We start from the raw sequence: 24,231 nt of genomic DNA, 5'->3' as shown, positions 1-24,231 counted from the left end.
CAAATGATTATGGCCTGGGCACAGACGCCTAGTCGATACCTCAAAGATACTTTACATCCCACAAACAATACGTGCTTTACTCATTGCAAAAACAAAATATTTCATTCTTACACATAAGGCGAGTTGATAGGCTCTACCGCCATTAAATGGGAGCACAAATTATCTAAAGATACACACGGCCTAAATGGCTTATTGGCATCACCCTTAACCCAATAAGCCTACTAGCGCTGCGTCCAGCCTAACAGACCCATCAACATTGCTCCTTTTGCCTCATGTTTTGTGCAAAGACTAGGGGGCTACAACTACTCGAAATTCACAAAGAAACAAGATACACAGGTATAAAACAAAATTCCCTTTCATTAAAATACTACACCACTTTGCATGACATGAGGTTATATAAGAATTTCACTCATTATACGACTTGTTCCTCATGCAGGTAAACTCCACCAGACTCTATCGTTGCTATTCAATTTCTGTAAGCTCTTTATGGTTCTCTTCTTATTGCCATACTACCTTCCATTGGCAAGCACGCTCGTCAAACCAGAGCATTCAACTTCTCCTTGGCCTTCGCAAGACTCGACTCGACAACCCTGAGGCACTGGCGGTTTTCTCTTGAATCTTGAGTAGTTAGAGGTTGGGACTCTTTGTAACCAACTTTCCAAAATACATGGGCCAATAGAACCACCCTTTCCTTGATACGATCCATCCTGAAGAACAAGGAGGAAAATGATTCACAGGTCATCTACCAATGGGCAAAGCCAGACCATGAAAGCTCATCTATCGACTAGTCCATGATGTAATTCATCACTGCTACTATAGTGTTCAATGACGTCCCCATAACCACCGGAGGGTTGTTACCAGTCAGTAACCGGCCTTTCTGAATGATCAGAGCTATGGTCTTCGCTACAGAACCATGCTTGCAAAGACCTTGAATAGAGACTGGATCTGCGATGGAGTAACCGAGAGGCACGAGCTCATGCTTTTCACTATAGTCGTTGAGCTCTTGGCGTACCAACGCGAGGTCCTTGGTAAGCGACCGAGTCTCAGATAGCGATGATGTCTCAACATCCACGGGATCAAACTCAAACTGGGCCTCAGAACGGACACCCGGATCCACTGAAGCCCCGAACTACTGAGATTAAACAACCGCTACTTCTGTGCTTCTTCTCGTGATGTGATTCTGACATCGAATCTACACAAGTCTGCTTAACAACAACCACCTCCTCAGGTTCCTCCTCACAGCTTGCATCAGAGAGCCTCTGTTCATTCGCTCAATGGACTACTGGAAGGAAGCACTAGCACAGAGGCTCAGTCCCCTTAGCTGCCTCAGTCTTGCCCGCAGAACCTCTAGAAAGCTGTTCATGTATTGGCACAAAAGTCTTAGGCCTCTGAGCTGCCTCGATTTGAACAATAGGGCCCCTGGGGACCTGCTCTTGAGCTGGCACAGAAGACCCTTGTTCTCGCTCTAGCTCGCCAGATATAGAATCGCATGCAGCAAAACCCTTTTTTACACACGCCTGAACACCCTAATCCCCTGGATTAACAGTGGGAGGCTCAGACAAGTTTTGCCCCTGAATAGGGGGTTTCAAAGACATTAATTCCCGCACTAAACGCCTAATAATAGGCAAAACGACCACATTAGAAAAATTCACATTGTAAATTCCTTGAGATGAAACAAACAAGATGCGATTAGTATAAGCAAATAGAGAGTACTAGAGAATCGAACAAACATCTAAACCACACATACTTCTTTACCCACAATGCCCTTCGACAGGACTTGCGAAACTATAACCTCAGGGTGAGTGTCACTAACCTCCACCCGCTTCAACACAAACGACTGTAAAAAAATATATATACCACTCAGTACAGAATAACAAAAGAAACAGTAATGCAAACACATCACAGAAGAATCATACAAACTTACTAGTCTAGAACTCTTGGACTCCCTCCTACAAGGGCAAGGAGCCATCTTCTTTACCCATCGACCGACGATGGAAACAATAACTACCTTTGGAGAAAGAATTGGGACCATCAATTGCACCAATTCCATATCAGCCGCCTCCCTTGCCTTAGGAGCAAAGGCTGGAGGTTCCTGTACCACCTCCCTAGGATGCTCCCTTGGAGAATCCCTAACCGGGTGCTCTTTCGCTTGAGATGGCGCAACAACAGACCTAGTACCAATGGCCAAAAAGAACGGGGCATCCTCGCTGTCTTGGATCTCTTTGGTGTAGAAGGATGGCTGCCTTCACCCTCTTTGATAGCAGGACGCTTACCCTTATAAATAGTGCCCCAAAATTTACGCTCCTCTGCAATAATTGGAGCAGAACCTGGTCGGCAAGGGGCCTCTTCCTGCCTCAGTTCAGCTACATGGCCTGGAGGGGGGGGGGGGGGGCGATAACGTGACGGGGATTGGGATCTGCAACCATAAACAACTACATCCCGCCGAACAATGAACAAATGTATGATAAGTGCAAGGGCTTGCACTGCTTGACCCTCCTGATACCTGTGAGAGGGAACTGTCAGACATCCAAGAACGACGAGCCCATTGCATCATAACTGAACTACCGGGGAAGTCGGTCCGGACGGTAAGCTATCACCTAAGCCTCGCTGGCTAGATGAAGATACACGATGACTCTAGGCCACAGTACAAGATGCGCCACACGAGCAAGAGGGTGACTGACTTCTACCGTGCATAAAATTGCGGACGACCAGAATGTATGACCTTAATACAAAACTGTCAAGAGAAGATAGTTTTAGTTCAAGCTCGGCCACTCAAAACTGCCTTAACCTCTTAGCATTGAGCCACAGTTTTCCTCTCTAGACACCCATTAATTGAAAACATGTATAAATTATACAAATATATACATACACTTTATACATATACACACCTCTATACATAATTAGAAAAAATATATTTTTATATAAATACAATACATATGTATATAATTTTTTGTTTGGGCTTAGATTGGGTTGGGCTTGGGCTACCCAAGGCCTAAACCCAATTCCAAACCAAAATTAGACCGGGCTTGAGTTTTGTGACCCACACCATTCCACAACCTAGAAACTCAGGTCCAGTCCATGCAAAAATTCGGGTCCAATTGAATTAGGTTGGGCTAGACCCCACTTAAATTGCACCCCTAGGGAAATCATCTGATCCCCTACCCTTGGACGGGTTTGCTGGAGATCAAGGAAGTTGGGAGCCCTACATAGTAGGCCCTAGACCTAGGGCTCCAAACAGATAAGATTGGATTTGGTAAAGGGTATATCCGATTCGATAATCCAATAAGAATCCGATGGATTTTCTATAGCATGATTCAAATTTGAATTCCAATATCTTATAGATATCTTATTTGAATTTGATTTGATTAGACATGTTATGAAAAAGGTTGATGATATAATATAAATAATTTATTATATTATATAATATAACATATAATTATATAAATAATATATAGAATATACATATATAATATGTAAATAATATATAATATATAATTTTCCATAACTAACGGATCAGATCGGGTATATCCGATCCGATTATTAAGTTCAAGGGTGTATCCGAATCCAAATATTACATTCGGATTTGAGTAGCTGCTCCGACTTATTTGCAGCCCTACCTAGCCCCTATGGAATTGGGTTGGGTCGATTTGGTTTTGCCCGCTCCATTGACAGCCCCACAGTCCATTCTCGTTCCGAACTCAAAAATTCACCAAGGATGTTTTCTACTTGAAGCTAGAAAAGAGGATGAAAGTGAAGGGACTGTGCGTTGCCACTTGCGAGGAGGGGATGGTTGGATGCGGAGAAGATCTGATTGCTGCCTCTTGAAGAAGCAAGGTACCCTATGTTTCTTTAAGAAGATAGAGGTCAATTGGTTTTTCTTTCTTCAAACCCTGCCCCTTTTCTCTCCCCCTCCTTTTATTTCTTTATTTCTTTTGTTTTTTACCTACAAATATTGAAAGAATTAGTAAACATAAAATTTAGTAGTTATTATCTTGCTAATTCCTTACAATGTTTATTATTATTTGTTAGTGGCTTAAAAAACTCCTAATTGCCTAAAATTGGTGCTGTTAAAAAATATGCTAGTTACCATTGTTATTTGTTAATTTGTTGTAAGATTGTTCTAATTTGGTGTGGATATACTAAGAAAGTGTTATCCAAATCTATGGTGCTGGGTTGCACGGATCGCAAAGGAAGAACACTAAAAACATCTTTTCAAGGTAAAATCATATATGTTTATTCATGTCGATGGGGGTCCGGATGTAGTAGGCATGTTAGGTAAGCACAATAAGTGATCACGTAATAGCTGTGTGACACATGTCCCAGTTAATGCGCTTTTCATCCAAATGTTTTTGCTCCGTTAGACAAAAATTATCTATTATTTTATTATCTTTGTCAAAGTAATAAAAAATAAAAACAATGAAAAAAGAAAACCAAAACATGTTGGGAGTTGGGACTCATTTATGTTTTCCTTTTTTATTGTTTTTTATCTTTAATTATTTTGACAAAGATAATAAAATAATGGATCATTTTTGCATAGCAAAGCAAAAACATTTGTATGAAAGGCGTATTTGCTAGGACTTATGTCACACAGCTATTACATACTCACTCATTATGCTTACCTAACGTGCCTACTACATCTGGACCCTTATATAGGCATGAAGATACATGACATGTGTCATAACTTCTTTACACTCACATTGGATATTCGGTATAACAGTCACAACCTTCTCTCTAAATTTCCTTCTCTATTATGCTTGTATTCCTGAAGGAAATAGGATGGGTGCCACGTGGCTATTCCCCTCATTCCCCCACCCTCGAGATTCGCCTTGTCTTCAAGGCAAGCTCTTGGAAATTTGTGGTTAAGTGACTCCAGACTTTCCTAAGTGGCATCTTCGATCTAAGACTGCAATGTGAATAGGTTGCAGAGTCCCTCCTTCAGTGAGTGGGCATGATGCTGTGGCCCCACTTTAGCTCTCAAACACGAGACATGGAACACAAGATGGATTTTACTTCCTTCTAGCAATTGAAGCTTGTAGGCTACTGGACCTATTTTCTCAGTCGCCAAAAGCTTGTAGGCTATTGAAGCTTGCGGCCCCAGTTTAGCTCTCAAACACGAGACATGGAACACAAGATGGATTTTACTTCCTTCATGTAATTGAAGTTTGTTGGCTACTGAACCTATTTTCTCAGTTGCCAAAAAGGGTCCATAGAACCTTGCTGCCAATTTCTTGTTCTTACGAGTAGACACAGAGCTTTATTGGTATGGATGTGACCTCAGAAACACCTAGTCTCCTGTATTGAAAGATCTCTTAGTTATTCCTTTATTTAGAATTCTTTTCATTTGGGCTTGGGCAGTCAAGAGAGTTTCATTGAGTAATGCCAGTATGGATTCCCTGTCTCTGAGTTCTTCTTCCACCGCTTGAACCTGAGTGGTGTTGGGAAGAAACTAAGTTTATCCACAAACTATTTCTCTCCCAAAAATAAAAACTCCAAATTAGATTTCCACCATTCCGATCGTAGGTCTGTGAGTTTCGAACAATCCCACCAAATTTCAGCCAAATCGAACCACAAATGACCCTTGATCAGAATAATCGATGAAGATTGCCGCGAAATGTTTTCTTTTCCCGAACAACTACGAGTTGCTTCTGTTCGACCTCAAATAATTGGCTATTCAGAGCTCCGATCAAAGATCCGACCGTTCAGAATGAAGAAAAATGAGTTATCCACTTATTATCCAAATTTCTGCTCGATCAGACGGTGGATCGGAAAGTTCCGGCCGTTTGATGAACTCTGTGCACTGAGAAATTTGCACAATATTTCGATTTCTCTCTTTTCCTCTCTCTCTTCAACACGCCGCGCGCAAAAGAAAATCTAACCCTAGTTTTTGTTTTTGTTTTTTTTTTTTTTGAAAAAAAATAGTTGGCTGAAGGAGAGTGGGCTATAATATGGGTCAATATCCCATAATGGGCTGGGCCCAACAATTCTCCCCCTCCAGCCCATGAAAGAAGGGAGACACTTCAAAAAAGGCAACTATGCAAATTTAAGGCCGGCTGCTCCAGCACACAGTTCAAACTTCTCTCGAGGCACCACTTTTGTCATCATGTCAACAACATTTTTGTCAGTGTGAATCTTTTCAAGTTCAATCAACTTGGAGTTCAAAACATCCCGAATCCAATGATATCTTACATCAATATGCTTCAATCTATTATGAAATGTTGGATTCTTACCAAGATGAATAGCACTCTGACTATCACAATATAAGACATACATCTTTTGAGTGAAACCAAGTTCATGCACAAACTTTTTCATCCACAGCAACTCCTTACATGCTTCAGTAATAGCAATGAACTCAGCCTCAGTCGTAGACAATGCAACACACTTCTACAACCTAGACTGCCAGGCCACAGCTCCCCCTGCAAATGTAATCAAATAATCAAAAGTAGACTTTCTAGAATCAACATCCCCAGCCATGTCTGAATCTGTAAAACTACAAAGAATGGGTTTCCCAATTCCAAAACAGAGTTTTAAACTAAAAGTACCTCGGAGATATCTCAATATCCACTTCACAGTAGTCCAATGTTCTTTACCTGGATTGGATAGAAAACAACTAACAACACCAACTGCATGAGCTATATCAGACCTTGTGCAAACCATTGCATACATTAAACTTCCTATTACAGATGCATAAGGAATACGTTGCATTTCTCCTTTTTCTTTATCACTAGAAGGAGCTTGTCTAGTACTAAGCTTAAAGTGTAAAGCAAGAGGTGTACTTACCACTTTAGCCTTATCCATATGAAACCGCTGAAGTATTTTCTCAATATACTTCTCTTGAGATAACCACAACTTCTTGGCCTCTCTGTCACGAGTAATCTGCATGCCAAGTATATGTCTTGCTGGTCCTAAGTCTTTCATTGCAAAAGACTTACTAAGCTCATTTTTCAATCTGTCAATTCTAGAACAGTTATGACCAACAATCAACATGTCATCGACATAGAGCAATAAAATGATGAAGTCATTATCAGAAAACTTCTGCATAAAAACACAATGGTCTGAGGTTGTCTTCTTGAATCCCTGCTGGATCATAACAAACTCAAACTTCTTGTACCATTGTCTTGGGGCTTGTTTCAACCCATATAGACTTTTCTTCAATCTGCAGACATAGTCTTCTTTACCCTTCACCACGAAACCTTCTGATTGCTCCATGTAAATTTCCTCCTCCAAATCACCATGAAGGAAAGCAGTTTTTATATCCATCTGCTCAACCTCTAAATCAAGACTGGCTGCCAAACCAAGAACAACTCGGATAGAAGACATTTTGACAACAGGCGAGAAAATCTCCTCAAAGTCAATTCCCTTTTTCTGACGATAGCCTTTGACAACTAATCTAGCTTTGTATCGTGGATTAGAAGTATTCTCCTCAGTCTTTAACTTGTAAATCCACCGATTTTGCAAAGCTTTCATGTCCTTAGGCAACTTGACCAGCTCAAAAGTATGGTTGTCAACCAAAGATTTCATCTCATCATTCATAGCGGTAACCCATTCTTTCTTGTGCTCAGACTCCATAGCCTCTTTGTAGCAATCAGGTTCTCCCCCATCAATGAGAAGCACATATTCATTAGACGAATAGCGAGTAGAGGGAATATGTTGTCTACAAGACCTTCTAAGTGGGGCAACAGGTTCACCAATAGCACCACTGGTAGAAGCATCAATATCATCAGCAACATCATCATCATTATCTTCAACCAAATCATCATGAATATGATTCTGGCCATCATCATGATTACCAAACTCAGCTACACTGGGCGTATGTGTCTCAGGAACTGGATTAAGATCAACCAATCCATCAGTACTTGAAGACTCTAATTTCTCCGCCTTATCAATATCCTCAATGGTCTGATCCTCCATAAAAATAACATCACGACTTCTTACAAGCTTCTTTTCAACTGGATCGTACAATCTATAGCCAAATTCATCATGATCATAGCCAATGAAGATACATTGTCTTGTCTTGACATCTAAATTGGACCTTTCATCTTTTGGCACATGCACAAATGCTTTACAACCAAAGACACGTAAATGGTCATAGGATACATATTTTCCGTACCACACCCTGTCAGGAACATCAGCTTGCAAAGCAACAACAAGAGATAAATTAATAACACGTGCAACAGTATATAAAGCCTCTCCCCAAAAAGATCCAGGCAACTTTGCTTCTGAAAGCAAACATCTAACTCTCTCCATCAACGTCCTGTTCATCCTCTCTGCCAGGCCATTAAGCTGAGGAGTCTTAGGGGGCATTTTCTGGTGTCTAATGCCCTGCTGCCTGCAGTACTCATCAAATGGTCCACAATATTCACCACCATTATCAGTGCGAATACATTTCAGTTTCTTCCCTGTTTCCCTCTCAACAGAAGCCTGAAACTGCTTAAAGACACCAAGTACTTGGTCTTTACTCTTCAAGACATAAACCCAAAATTTCCTTGAATGATCATCAATAAAAGTAATAAAATAAAATGCACCACCAAATGTTTTTGTCTTCATCGGACCACAAAGATCTGAATGCACCAACTCAAGCAACTCTGATTTCCTAGAGGGAGGATGGCTCTTGAAAGAGACTCTATTTTGTTTCCAGTCAAGCAATGAGCACACTTTTCTAACCTTGCACCTTTCAAACCTGAAAGTAGATTCTTCCTCGCCAAACAATTAAGTCCCTTCTCACTGATGTGGCTTAGTCTTTTGCGCCATAACACTGATGAGTTATCACACTCAATTGCATTCACACCATCAATGGAAACTGAAGTCTTAGTCTAGTACAGACCAGAACACTTCTTTTCACGTCCCACAACCAAAGAACCTTTCGAGAGTTTCCATTGTCTATTACCAAAGGTACTAACATAACCATCATCATCAAGAACACTGGTAGAAATTAGATGCAAATGAATGTCTGGTGCATGTCTGACATTTTTCAAAATCAATTTAGTCCCATTACTTGTTTTTAGACAAATAGTGCCAATGCCAATCACCTTTGACAAACCATTATTACCCATCTTTAAAACCCCATAATCACCTAGAGTATAAGATGTGAAAAAATCCATTCTCGATGTAACATGAAAACAAGCACCAATGTCAACAACCCAATTTGTCTCATCACAAGCAATATTAATCAAATTCTCATCACAGACAATCACAAGATCACCTATAGTGGTGGTGGAAACACGATCATCATTGTCATTATCTTTATTTTGTTGCTTACCTTTGTTACCTTTATTGTCTTTCTTCAGCTGAAAACAAAATCTTTTGATATGTCCCTTTTTACCACAATAGTTGCATTCAAGGTTTTTGTACTTAGACCTTGATTTGCTTCTAACCTTACTTTTACCTCTGTTACCTTGTCCTCGGTCTCTATCATTGCTTCTCCCCCTATTTTCAGTAATCAAAACCTCTGATTGAGAAGAGGATGCTTGCTGAGTTTGTCGTCTGACTTCTTCATTCAAAATAGCAGCTTTTACATATTCCAAGGTCACTACACCACCAGGAGCAGAACTGGACAAAGTCACGGGCAAATTTTCCCAAGAGTCAAGTAGAGTATTAAGCAACCAAAGTTCCAAAATTTCACCTTCAAATTTTATACCCATGTCGAACAATTGATCAAAGCACCCCTGAAATTCACTTATGTGATCAGAAATACGAGTACCTTCCTTGTACCTCAAATTCATAGCCTGTTTCAACAGAAATAATTTATTGTTCCCAGATTTAGAGGCATACAAAGTCTCAAACTTATCCCACAAGGTTCTGGCATGCGAATCATTAGCAATATGATTCAAAATATTATCATCTACCCATTGTCGAATAAAGCCACAAACCATCTCATGCTCAAAAGCCCATTCTTCATCAGATTTATTTTCAGGTTTTTGAGTAGAAAAAACTGGTAAATGTAACTTTTTCACAAATAGTAGATCCTTCATTTTTCCTTTCCACTTGTGGTAATTGGTGCCATTCAAACTAATCATTCTACCATAATTAGGCTCCATCATGCAATCAAACAAATCCATAAACAAATAACCTGGCTTTGATACCACTTTGTTGGGAAGAAACTAAGTTTATCCACAAACTATTTCTCTCCAAAAAATAAAAACTCCAAATCAGATCTCCACCGTTCCAATCGTAGGTCTGTGAGTTTTGAACAATCCCACCAAATTTCAGCCAAATCGAACCACAAATGACCCTTGATCAGAATAATTGATGAAGACTGCCGCGAAATGTTTTCTTTTCCCGAACAACTACGAGTTGCTTCTGTTCGACCTCAAATAACTGGCGATTCAGAGCTCCGATAAAAGATCCGACCGTTCAGAATGAAGAAAAACGAGTATCCACTTACTGTCCAAATTTCTGCTCGATCGGACGGTGGATCGGAAAGTTCCAGCCGTTTGATGAACTCTGCACACTGAGAAATCTGCACAGTATTTCGATTTCTCTCTTTTCCTCTCTCTCTTCAACACGCCGCGCGCAAAAGAAAATATAACCCTAGTTTTTGTTTTTGTTTTTTTGTTTTTTTTGTTAAAAAACAGTTGGCTGAAGGAGAATGGGCTATAATATGGGTCAATATCCCATAATGGGCTGGGCCCAACAAGTGGATCCAGTAATGAAGGTAAGTAAGGTGGGTGCTGGGCATCCATAAATAAGCTTCAAAAGGGGTCACTCGAGCCGAAGAGTGGTAGGTGGTGTTGTACCACCATTCGGCTAATGGAATCCATCTGCACCAAGTGTGTGGCTGAGTTTTACAAAAACACCTTAGATAAGTTTCTAAGGTTCTATTCAAAACCCCAGTCTGCATATCTGACTAGGGATGGAAGGATGACCCTATGCTGAGTTTATTTCCTTGCAACTTGAACATTTCCTACCAGAAATTGTTGGTGAAGGTAGGATCCTGTTCACTCATAATAGACCGAGGCATTTCATGAAGTTTGAAAATGCCTTCTAGGAATACCTAGGCTACATCCTGAGTAGTGTAAGGGTGTGTCAATGGCAAGAAATGTCCATATTTTGTTAGTTAGTCCACTGACTAACTTCCTTTACGAGAGTAGCAGCCATTCTATGAAATCTAAGGAAATGTTAGTCCAAGCTCTATTTGGAATGACCAATGGTTGTAATAGACCTAGTGTAGGTAGTAGACACATTCTCTAATTTGTGTCTTTGACAGATTTCACATTCTTTTATCCTTCTCTTAACCTCTCTGCGATCTCCCATCCAACAACAGACTCGTCGGAGACAGCTTGTGATGGAAAGAAAAGTTTGGCCCCAACACTAGCCTCCCCTTTTTCCATAAGAGACCATTCAGAAATGTCTAAGCAGCCTGCTTAGGTTTGCCTTCATGAACCTCCTTGATTATTTTTTGGGTATAGGGATCTGAAGCTACGTTATTCTTTAAGTCCTCAATCTAGCCTAACACCATCATTGAAATTTCAAGTTTACCCTCTTATCTTTTGGAAAGAGCATCAACCACGATGTTCTCCTTCCCTCTCCTATATTTTATTTCGAAGTCATATCCCAACAACTTACTCAACAACCTTTGTTGCCCTAGAGTGGAAATCCTCTATTTCAGAAGGTGGTCTATGCTCTTCTGTCTATTAGTATAGTGAATCCCTCCCCCCCCCCCAACTAGATATGGTGTTCAGTGTTGAATGGCAGAGACTACAACCAATTGTTAGACAGTTTTGTATGCCCTTAGCTCCAATCAGTTTTGATATACTTTTGATATTTAATGTAAATAAATAAAGTACATGTTTGATTCATGTAGTGTGGTATGTTTCTGTATAAGACCCTAAATCTGGACACTTAATGAGACTTGTGTTAATTTTAAATGTTTACAACCATTGGATAAGTTTGGGAGATTTATCCTACCAAAACTGACACTGGTGTGCTACCAACTGTTGGGGTGGCTTGTTTCAGCCGCCAAGGTGAGACCCAACGCACACGCAGTGTAGAATTACTTGAACCCTTGAACCGAACTAGATTTCTAGTGTTGCCCTAAATCTTTGAGACTGATGGGCAAAACTGGAAAGTTACACCTGACCCCTAGACCCGATTATTGTACTACACTAGGTGTCGGATTGGGTTGTCTTTGATGTGTCAATCAGTGAGATCCTTAGCGGGGGTCAAAACCTGGGTATGTTGCGACAATTTGAGAATTCATCTGAGTGAGTGATCATAGTGACGGGATCAGCCCCTTTGTCGGACAAAGGTAATGATCAGGGATGCACTCTCTCTGATGAAAACCAAACTGCCGACAGTTGATTTCAATCGTTTGAATTTTGTTTTTCAAAATTTATATATATGATATATACTTACATATGGTTTCAAAATGTTTGCAAATGGTTTTAATTCCTAGGATCCATGTGAGTAAAGAGTGCAACACTGTTCCTTGTAGCCGAGGGAGAGGTCCTCTCTTGTCGGGCAGTGCTTGATCATTATGGGCTGAGAGGTTAAGTGTAAGGCCATTTAGGATAATACCTGATGGGCTAATTTGCATTTGCCCACAGTCCCTAGGTTTTTATGAGATGGCTTGGCCCAGGGACCACTTAGTGTAAGTGTTGGGCCCATGGAGTCCATGTGATGGGCTCAGGGGGTTCACTGGGCTTTCTAGTGAATTCGGATAGGCCTTATAACAAATGCAGGACTGAACCCATGTCGCTGATGTGGAGATCAATGCTTGGTTCCCATGCCATACAAAGATGCCCAATTGGGCAACAATTTGAAAACTTATTGAGCACTATTTATTTATTGGGCCTAAAAGCCCATTTTGATCTGGGCTGATATGATCACCCACTTGAGGGGGCGAATTTGCAGATAGGATTAACCTCTTGATGAGATCAGGAATGGGCTGATCTAGTCTATAGATAGGATTAAGATTATCCCCTATCCAAATACAGATTTGGATTGGGATAACTCCTAATAGGATTAGGAGATTTCTTAATTACCATCCTAATAGAATTACATGAATTCGACCTAGGGTTTGACATATTTTTCTCTCTGCAATTTGAGATAGGATCTCATCTCCCCTAAGCTGAAAACTGCATTCACGCCACTTTCAGCCCTAGGGATCTCCTCCAAACGCTGCCACCTTGCTGCATAGTTCAAACTCCATTGAAGGGAGAATCAAGAAATCTGTTATTGATATCAGTCTTTGCTGAAAGGCTGATTTAGTTCGGTGCTCTAAGCCTCCAATGAGTTCTTGTGAAAAGTTTGGTACGTGAGACGTACACTGTTGGTTCTGCTCCACCATCGTTGTGTCATCTTCAATGGGAGCAGACCTTGGACCTTTCTTTGGGCGTGAACACCGACGTTGGGAGATTTTGATTCTCCGTATCAGGTATAACCCTTCCCCTGATCTTTGGTTCAGATCTGGTCTGGTTTGGTTCAAGTAGAATCCTTGAATTTTGATTTTAAAATCAAGGAATACGATTCATAGTTGGAAGAAAGGTAGGAAATTTTTTGAAATTCGCACATCCATTTCGCAACCTTTTAGGCGTCCATACGTTGGATCCTACCATCCTTTCACCAATAACTCCTCATATGTAAACATGCCCAAAGCCTATCCTTGCAATATATAGGTCTCCACTCTTGTGGCAGCACTGCATTGATTCCATTTCCACTTGCATCACTCTCCACTGTAAAGGCTTTCTGAAAATCTGGTGTGGTGAGGACTGGAGTGGTTGCCGTAGCTTCTTTTAGTAACTGAAATGCTTCTTCAGCCTACTTGCTCCAAGCCCACCCCCCTTTTTGAGTACTTGTGTCAAGGGTTGAGTTATTGAACCATAGTTTCTCACAAACTTCCTATGGTATATGCATGTGTATGAGATGTGCTGAATGGATGTGATTCATTCATGGGTCATAAGTGCTTGACCCATGTATTGACTTATGTGGCTCTCTACAATCATCATGGCTGAATGCACACCATTTGCATGATGCCCATGGATCATTATATGATCTTCTTTTCTAATGGGCCCCCTCAATAGTTTTCTCCCCAAGAGGGCGGGAACTCTAGCCCATTAAGGGCCCATTTGAATCTTACTTTATGTTAGTCAGTGGGAACCACTACAGTATGCCCTAAATCCGACTTATGGAGTGATATACACGTTCCCTCATGATTAAAATAAGGGCAATGAGATAAGGAATATCATAAGATGATATCTCTAAAGGCCTTTTGTAATTAGCATGAAAATGGGATGAATTGGTGGGTGAAGATGTATCATAAAATTGGGCTATCCAATTCATTGAGACTGTTAGTGGGATTGCTTCATAAGATGATAGGGGTGTCATAGACTAGTGGCGGGGGGTTATCCTAAAATGGAACTCTTCCAGTGTATCTTGGGGATACTGATATGACGAGTCTGCACATGCTAGTTAGAAAGGTTTAACCTAAAATGACAATGAACTATATCTGATGGAAGCCAAAGGGAAAGCTCATTGGATGGGTGGATATGTGATCCTTCACAGAAAGTGATGGGATTATGCAACTGAAACAGTTACTCCCATGTACCTATGTGATTCCCTACATTTTCAGAGACATGAACTGTGTTCTCATCATTGAGATAGGAGAGAAATCTTAGACATGAACAAATGGCAATGGAACACAGATAAAAGTCAATTCTATGAAAGATAACATGAAACAATATTGTGGTTGTTGACTAATTAATCATGCTTTTGATCAGAAATGGTACACGAACAATTTGCTAAACTGTTAGATGACAACAGATTGAAAGGACCCAACTATGCAAACTGATTTCATAACCTAAACCTAGTGCTCTTGTCAACGAAATTGGACAAGGTTGCCAAAATCCCAACACCGAAATGTCCATGTGATAGAGCTTTTAAGACAAGGAGGGAATATCAGGAATGGGAAGAGAAAAATTCTCTTGCCCAGTGTTATGTCATAGCCTCCTTGGATAATTCTATCCAACGAGTATAATCATTCTGCAAGACAATAGTTCCTCAAACTATTGATGACTATGAGGATGACTGAGAGCCAACTAGTTCATGACCATGTTATGTGGATGATCGGTTATATAAATGAATTGGAGGCTCTTGGCTCCCAACTTGACGATGACACTAAGACTGATGCTGTCTTGAACTCTTTACCCTCACCCATCAACCAGTTTGTTATGAACAACAACATGAACAAGTGAAAAGTTAGCTTATAGAAACTCAACAATATATTGCAAAGAGATGAAGAATTGATTAAGAAGGACAAAACAGTAACCATGCTTGTTGAAGGTGGCAAATATGCTTGGAAGAAAAGGAAGGGTAAGAAGAAGCATTAGGAAAGGGATGCAAACCGAAGTAGAATAGACAAGTCATCTGATGAATGTCACTTTTGCAAGTAGAGTAGGCACTAGAAGAAGAATTGGCCTTAGTATTTGGAATCCCACAACAACAAAGAAGGTAATTTTGAATCTTTTGTCATAGAGACCAATATATTGGTCACTCATGCATCCTAGTGTATTGACTCTGGGGCTTTCACTCATGCATATAACACATTGTAGGGGTTCAAGAAAAGCATAAGACTGAACGATGATGAGGCTATGATTTACTTGGGGACGACTGCAATTGTTGAAACTACTGCTATAGGAACAGTAGGTTTAATTTTTAGAGAATTGTTAGCACTCAATTTTTGCTTGGTTCTTTAACCTTATCTCTTTGTATCCCCCTCTAGCACTCCAAAAAACTTGAAACACAACTATATCAACTTGAAACTCTCTAAAACCAAAAATACCCCATTTTTGATGCAATACACAAGACAAATAAGAACCTTGATCAGAAATCATCCCCATACTTGGAAAACTACAACTTAGTTACACGTAACCTTTCATGACTAAACTCTAAAGATCTACCATTCATCACGCAAACTTCCCTTCTAACGGCCCTGATTCATGTGATATTCAAACTCTGACTCACCAAAATCAAATCCAACACACTCATCACTTCAAGATCACTAGGAAGCATTCAACTAGCGTATCCCCACCACAAATCTATGACGATCAACTATAAAAAATCAAGATCTCATTTAAATGACCCTGAATGATTACCGAGATCGACCATATATTTCTCATACCAGAACCATCCACTTGACTCCTTACCCTAATCCATGCATACTTACCAAATTGTAGCTCAAAATTCCCTCGTTTAACCCCTCATTAAGCCTACATCCTGTTCCAACAAATCTCATTAATTAGAGCCTACCATCCATCATCCCAACTTCACATGACAAATCAGACCTGACCACTATTTTCGGAGACTTAGAAAACCCTATCATGTCAAATCTCATGACCAAACACATCCGTTTGACCGTTGAAAAAGTAAGATTCAATTTCAAACCCTCTCATTGATTGGAAAACCACAAGCTAAGACCATGTTCTAAACTAAATCAATCAATCTACACCTCTTATCAAATATCCATTACTTTCATTAGATTCAGAATGATCGAAAGTGCCAACCCACCAAATTTCATCCCAAATTCCCTTGTTTGACCCTTCATTAAACAAAGATTATATTTTAGCAAATTTCGTTAATCCGTCAGCTATACATCTCAATCATCCCGACCCCATTTTTTCGATCAGACCCCACCACTATGTTCAGATACCCAAAAAACCCCAAGACGCCAAATTTCATGACCACTCACTCATTTGACCATTAAACTAGAAAGGTACCATTTTGATATACCAAATTAAATTGCCATGTCATCTGGTCTGACCTGAAGCCTTAAAAGGGTGATGGATGATGTCAAACCGATTCTTGATCCATTAGAACACCTAGACCAATCAAACCAAACCTAATAGACCCAAAAAGCTCAAAATACCAAACAGACCCCTACTTAAGACCAAGAAAAGACAAAATAGTTTTTAAAAGTTCATCAAATTTACATTTTCTTCCACTAACAGCCCCAAATATGAGACTGCAACGTCTGTCATGCTGAAAACTCCCATTGGATGCACGAAACCCATGAAAACCACCCCCAAATAAAAAAAAAGAGTTTCACCAAACAAGAAAGATTGACTGAGCACCTAATTCTTTGAAGAATTTTTGCCCATTTCAATGAAAATTCTCTTCTCAATCACAGGCACTGTAGCTGAGCAAATTTCAGACCTATCTCCCTCCATTTTCTCTATAAATAGAGGCCCAACTCGAGCTTGAGAGAGGGCAATTGGACTGAGGAGAGAAGACATGAGGGAGAGACCTAGAAGGGACTGAAGAGAGGAGAAGAAGGAGAGAAAACCTGAGAGAGAAGGGGGACAAAAGAGAGAAAAGAAAGAAAAACCCAAGAGAGGCTCCTAGAGAGAAAGAGAGAGAGAGAAGAGCTTTCTCCTAGACCATAGGCTACCTCTTGTTCACCCAAAAATCCGGAGATGCTTTGAACATCAGATTGCAAACTCATCTCCTCCACCCTCAAGTGAAGGTTGCTACAACCAGATACACTCCCTAGCTCAAGAACCCATCTAAATTTCATTTTGTCGCATCCCTAGCTGATGGAAAGCTCCCGTCAAGGAACATACAAAAGGTAAGTTGTCTTTAGTTTTTCTGGGTTGCTTGTGGTTCTGAAATTTTGGAGAACCATCATTTTCAATTTCTTCTTGACTAAGAGTTGAGGAAGAGAGGCAAAGGTCTTAGGGAAATCAGTACCTAAGACTTGAAATCATCACCTCAAAACTAGTCTTGGAGGAGTTGAAAGCATGTTCCTCCAGATTTAAGAAATTCTTGCAACCATCTTTGTTTTCCCCTAAAAGAAACTGAGCCTGAACAACTCCTGTATTGGACTGCTACAGTAGTTTGGACAAAGTATAGCTCGCTAACAAAAAACAGAGCTCACCTCAGCAAACCAATGCTGGAGACCAACTTGTAGACCACCCTCTTCCTTTGGAAAAATCCAGAAACAGTGAATATGTGGGGACCTAACTAGAGGCCCCCATATTTATAGCTCGCGGGAGATGAAATCAATGCCCTAGAGGAAAAACCACAGATGGCAAAGGCGCACTGTCAAGAATCCAATGGCACAGGCACAGGATAGCCTGGCAACAACAGGGACCTAGCGCGTGGGCTCAATCCTTGAGCACTCCAATTTGAAAATTCAAAAATAAGAAGGTAATAGCCTGGCGATAGTAGGATCTTGGCACACGGGCTCAATCTTCGAGTGCGCCAACTCGAAAATTTAAAAATGAGTGCACACACGCTCATTTTTCAAATTTAAGCATGCATTCAAATTTGAAACACCTGCCACGCACACCACACGCATGAAACCGCCCCCTCTTTTTTTGAACTCTGAAAGGTTCTAGAAGAAGCGGTTCAAACTGAGCCTAAACAGGGGGAGTTGAACCACCAACAAAGGTAAGCATACCAAAAATGCCCCAAAAGGTCCTACTCTCTTCGCCTGCTAAGTAGCGGCTCGAAAGTAGGGGCATTTTGGTCACTCCATACAACTACCGACATGTGGATGTTATTGGCGATGTAACACAAAGTTAGCAATACAGCTCGACAAGTCAGCACGTGGCACCCAACATCAGGTGAGCAGCTAAACTAGGGCGAGCTTGGACCACTGTCAACACGAGCTCGTCTAAACTGTTTAGTGTGACATGCCCCCGCATGCATCGTTACCACAACCATGAGAGCAGCTCGTCGAACCGTCTACAAGACCCGAGGGTGACTTGTAACCACCACGCGAATTCCAACAACTGATGCGCCAACACACCTTAAACTGTGGTAACAACTCTGCAAGAGAGTTAGAGACATTGTCTAATGGCACTTGAACCTCAGATAACTATAAAAGAGCCCCAAATCCACTAAAAGAGGTATGTGCACTGAAGCGCTTAAGCACTTAAGCTCTGTTACACAGTCTCACAAAAATTCTCATACTGGCTTAAGCATCAGAATATTTTCCTGGGTAAAACCTACCAAGGCACTCTAATCCTTCTTTCCTTACAGCTCTTCCCCGCTCAAACGCACATATACTAGCTAAGCACTACCGGGTCATAGCCCAATTTGAGCCGAGTCACAGGACACGAGGGAGTGAGCAGATTGCACATCATCACAGGGCTAAGTAGATGCATGCCCTTATGAGATTAGCTCTTGGGTAGAAGCATCGATAGGCCAATTTTAACCTCTTATGTACTTCATCATGTGCCCATCTCTTGGCCAAGTAGATGTATGATTTTATGAGCTCAACTCCTGAGAAGTAGCATCAAAAGGCCATTTTTTTTGGGGCTTCATCTATCCTGTGACCATCTGTTGGCTAAGTAGGTACCTAACTCTATCAAAATGCCACTTGGACTCATTCTTAATATTTAAACTTTGGGATGATCTAGTAAAGATATATGGTAAAGGGTCTAACCCTCCCTTTACCAGTATCAAAGGATACTTCATTCACTTAACCAAACTTAGGCCAAGTAGATGTTTGTCTCTATGAGTTACTCTTGAGAAATAACATCGAAAATCCACTTGGACCTTCATACCATCAAAACCTTAGGATATCAAGTAGGTACACATATGGTATAGGGATCAATATTTCCTTAGCCAATATCAAAAAGACATTCTCATGATCCTTCATAAAATTTTGAGCTCAAATATCTTTCTTGCTCTTCACCAAGTAAGTAGATGTTTGACCCAATGAGTTTGCTCTTGGGGAGCAACATCAAAAAGCTTGTTATTTCACAAACATGGTATATGAACTAATTACTCTCGGCATTTCCTTCGAGTCTTAACCTTACCTAAAACCCAAGAGTATTTTAATTACACCACTATCTACTTAAGTCCCAAAATTAATAATAATAAATGAAAGAAAAGAAGAAATGTACTAGATAGCATATCCTAATATCTAACTCATAATAAAAACCTAAATATCAAGTCAACAAAAACACAATAAAGGAAAGCCCATAAATTGAGGTGAAGTAAAATTATCAAACCATGAGATTCTATTGTAAGGATTATCAAATAAAGTCTCTTTATCAAATTCTAACTCACATAATTTCAAGTCAATTACAAAAATCAACATTCCACAAACTTGAGCAAATACCATAGTTCACGAATGCTCTTTCAAAGCTTAATCGAATTCCTCAACCCCCAAAAGTTTTTTCTAAGTTTCTTTAAACGTTGTATATTCCAACTACAAGCTCAATATTAGTTTTATACCTTCTAAATGATTTTTAATTTTTGACAAAGGTCCACTAATTTAAGACATTCCACTTGCATGATCTAGTCTAGTTGACCGTAGATTCTTGCACTTCCTTGTTAGGTTCCCTTGTTCCACTCCATGGAATCTATCCTATCTAATCACCTACACATCTAACCTTCTTAGGATTTCCAATCAGTAGCCGCACCCACCGTAGAATCGACAACCCTAGCACTTCACACCAAGTCAGTTTTATCCATAGCACCCTACACCCTCACAAGTCAGGATTAACCACAATCCATTCTTGCTTAGGACCCAATATCTAGTTAGCTAAGTCATAGTAGCCACAATAGCTCTAGGTGCGTACTAGGGGTACGCCAGTTTTGTTGTGGTTTTTCATTGTTTTTGCCCGCACTTCATCATTTGCATGAGCATATTGCATGTCATTGCATGTTACATCCCTAGAACTAGTCCTTATCCTACACTAGTTTATTTTGACTTGTTAGATGCCTACAACCTAGATTGTTACCTTTATAGAACCAACAACATAGGCCCTTTAGATAACCAACTTTAAAACACCAATACAAATCAAACAAAAGTTCAAATCCCTCTTAAACTAAAAAGAACCCTTTCAGAATCGTCATAAAGCAAGTCTCTCATCAACCTCCCATTGTAGAACATATGAACATCCCAACTAGAAGAAATAATTGAGTTCAATGATTTATCCCCTCACCCCAACCTTGACAGACCTAAAAATGTTAAAATCCTAAAATTCCAAAATTATAATGGATCTAGTTGTTTCATAGCTCACATAATCCTTTATTGTACAGACATGTTGTAGTTCGGACATAAGAGCCTAAAAGGAGCAGCTTTGAATTGACATACCCAACTCGACCTAGACACTCAAAGGACATAGGGAAAATTAGCAGAACGATTTATTAAGAGTTTTGTTGATGTAGAACACCTTAGGACGACATAAGACAAGCTTTCCTAAATTGCAAAAGTCTGGTGCACACATCGAATGGGGAGTTAAGGACTAGAAAATCGACATAGCTGTTAGACAATGTATGACCTTAGCTCCAATCTGATTGATGTATATTATGACATTTATTGTAAATGAATAAAGTGCATATTTGATTCATGTTATAGTGGTGTGCTTCTATGTAATACCCTTAAACTGGACACATATGAGACTCGTGTTAGTTTAGAATGTTCATAGCCGTTGGATAAATCTAGGGAGATTTATCTTGCTAAGGCTAACACTGGTGTGCCGCCAAGTTGGTTGGGGTGGCTTGTCTCAGCCGCTAGGGTGAGACCCGAGGCACATGCAGTGTAGGTTTACTTGAAACCCTAAACTGGACCGGATTTCTAGTATTGCCTTGGACTTTGGAGATTGATGGGCAAAACTGGAAAGTTACACCTGACCCCTAGACTCGATTATGATAATGCACTAGGTGTCAGATTGGGTTATCTTTGATATGCCAATCAGTGAGATCTTTAGAGGGGTCAAAACCTGGGTATGTTGGGATAGTCTAAGAATTCATCTGAGTGGGTGATCATAGTGACAAAATCAGCCCCTTTGTCGGGCAAAGGTAATGATTGGGGATGCACGCTCTCTGATGGAAACCAAAGCTGCCGGCAACCGATTTCAATCATTGAAATTTATTTTTGCAAAATATATTTATATAAAGATATACATATATATTATAGTTTCAAAATGTTTGCAAAAGGTTTTAATTCCCGGGATCCATGTGAGTAGAGAGTGCAACACTGTTCCTTGCAGCCAAGGGAGAGGTCCTCTCTTGTTGGATAGTGTTTGATCATTATGGGCTGAGAGGTTAAGTGTAAGACCATTGAGGGTAATACCTGATGGGCTAATCTTGCATCTGCCCACTGTCCCTGGGTTTTTATAAAGTGGCTTGGACCAGGACCACTTAGTATAAGTGTTGGGCCCGTTAAGAGCCCATGGTGATGGGCTCAGGGGTTCACTGCCCATAACAGTGAATTCGGCCATGCCTTGTAACAGAGGCTAGGCTGAACCCATGTGGCTGATGTGTAGATCAATGTTTGGGTCCCACACCATACAAAGAATCCCAACTAGGCAACAGTTTCGAGGGTTACTGAGCTCATAGACTTATTGGGCCTAAAGCCCATTTCGAACTGGTTTAGTTAGACTAATTGAAGAGGGGCGGATCTGGGATTTGGATCACCAGATAGGATAGGGTCTTATCCTTATCCACTCAGAGAGTCTAGATCCAAATAGAGATTTGAATCTAGAAACCTCCTAATGAGATTAGGAGAGAGTTGATCTAATCTGCAGATAAGATAAGGATTTATCCTTATCACTTAAAGAGAGTCCAGATTCAAATAAGGATTTGAATCAAGAAACTCCTAATGGGATTAGGAGCTGATATCTTTAAGTCTATAAAAGGAGGGGAGGGTAAACCATTCATCTCATCCCAGATATCAGTTCCTAGATCACTTGAGAGCAAACAACAACAGTGTGATTGCGCCCTCTTCTCCCTGTGTTCTCCTCCAGTTTCCGCCTACTGCCAGTTTGATCTCCAGTTTTTGTAGGAGTGATCAAGAATAGTTCTTGATACCAGTCTTTGGAGAAAGGCTGATTTGAAGTTGTGTTCACGGCCTCCATCGAATTCTTGTTGAAGGATTCGGTTCTTGGGAAGAACACTGTTGATTCTGCTCCACCCTACATTGTGTCATCTTTAGTGGGAGCAGTCTTTGGAGATTTCTTTGGGCGTGAACACCTTCATTGGAGGATACTGTTTCTTCATATCAAGTATATCCCTCTCCTACCTCTTGGTTTCAGATCTGGTTCAGTTCTTGGTTCAAGATTGTTCCTTGAAAATACAGAATTTTTAAAACAAGGAATGTGATTCCCACGTGGGAGAGAGAAATTTTTGAAAATTTGCCCAACTCACCTGTAGGGTCCGGCCATCCATATGATGGATCTCTCATCCCTTTAGTGGTATTAGAGTCAGGTTCAAATCTTGAACTGAAATAGACTAGACCTGAACCTGCATAAATGGGTAGAAGATTTTCTACCCGATTTGCGCTGATTAGGGTTCTTTTCTGGGAAATCGGTTCCTAGTTAAAGGGCGAATGATTTGAAATTAATTTTTATATATCTGGAATTTATTTAGAATTGTTCTTTATGATTTTTTTGATTTATGGGTTGTTCGTATAAAGGAGATCGAAATCTTTATTGGCGTAGGATATCTGGGATTTGCAGTTTTTTACATTCTAGTCTATAATTAATTATTTTTTTAATTTTAGATTGAATGTATAGGTATTCGATCTGATGTAATATTAATAGAAAAATTAGGGTTTTTTCTTTTTAATTTATTCCAAGATCAAAGCTGATTGCGCTGGAAAAGAAGATTTCGCAGATGGAGAAATCGCTATTTGCGATTTGTAGTTTATAAAATTGCAATCCATGATCTAACATCTGTTTTGCAGGTTTGAGATGTGCGAACAACCCTATTTCTGATTTTTGATTGTCCTTGATCAGTAATTAATTTCAGATCATTTTCTTGAATTAAAAATCAAACCCTAGACCCATTCGAACTAGATTGGACCAAACTGGTTGGACCAAATCTATGGTTCGATAGGGGCTGTTCTCAGCCCTAATTTCCCACTCTTGGGTCAAGGGTTTGATGGTTAATTATGAGACTTAATTCGGCCCACACTTGTAAGGCCCAATTTTAAATGTTAAAACTTCTAAAGCCACTAATTGCAGAAAAGCTATATGAGCCGAACTGCTAACTGCTATTCAGCCCATATACCTAGATAATCTTAATCATTAATATTATGGTTCAAAATGGGCTTTGTAGATATTAATTGATTGGATCAATTCTATCCTTGCATGTGATGTATGGATGTGTGATGTACAACGTACATGGGCCATAAGTACTTGGCTCATGCAGATACGATAGTGGCTCTTGCACACACCATGGCTGAATGCACATCATTGCCTCTTGAAGATCATTGGATGATCCCCTTCAGTGGTGGGCCCCACACCCCTAAAGAGGAACCGTATGGAACCCTAGCCGTTT

General features: G+C 40.2%; 1 long non-coding RNA gene across 1 annotated transcript; it reads right to left on the bottom strand.

Annotated features, from left to right (window-relative positions):
• Nucleotides 1-341: 341 nt before the first annotated feature.
• On the bottom strand, nt 342-2,694 carry LOC148865509 (uncharacterized). Its single transcript, XR_016110565.1, has 3 exons — nt 1,925-2,694; nt 1,748-1,837; nt 342-1,614 (listed from the first exon to the last, which is right to left on the bottom strand). It is a non-coding gene; the product is annotated as an uncharacterized LOC148865509 (long non-coding RNA).
• Between the last annotated feature and the right edge of the window lie 21,537 nt (nt 2,695-24,231).

This window comes from Nelumbo lutea, chromosome 3 (genome assembly GCF_056320005.1).
Source record: "Nelumbo lutea isolate HS-2025 chromosome 3, American lotus-T2T, whole genome shotgun sequence".
In the NCBI taxonomy this organism is placed as follows: Eukaryota; Viridiplantae; Streptophyta; class Magnoliopsida; order Proteales; family Nelumbonaceae; genus Nelumbo; species Nelumbo lutea.
Note: the sequence above shows the minus strand (reverse complement) of the source record. Positions and strands in the feature narration are given on the sequence as shown.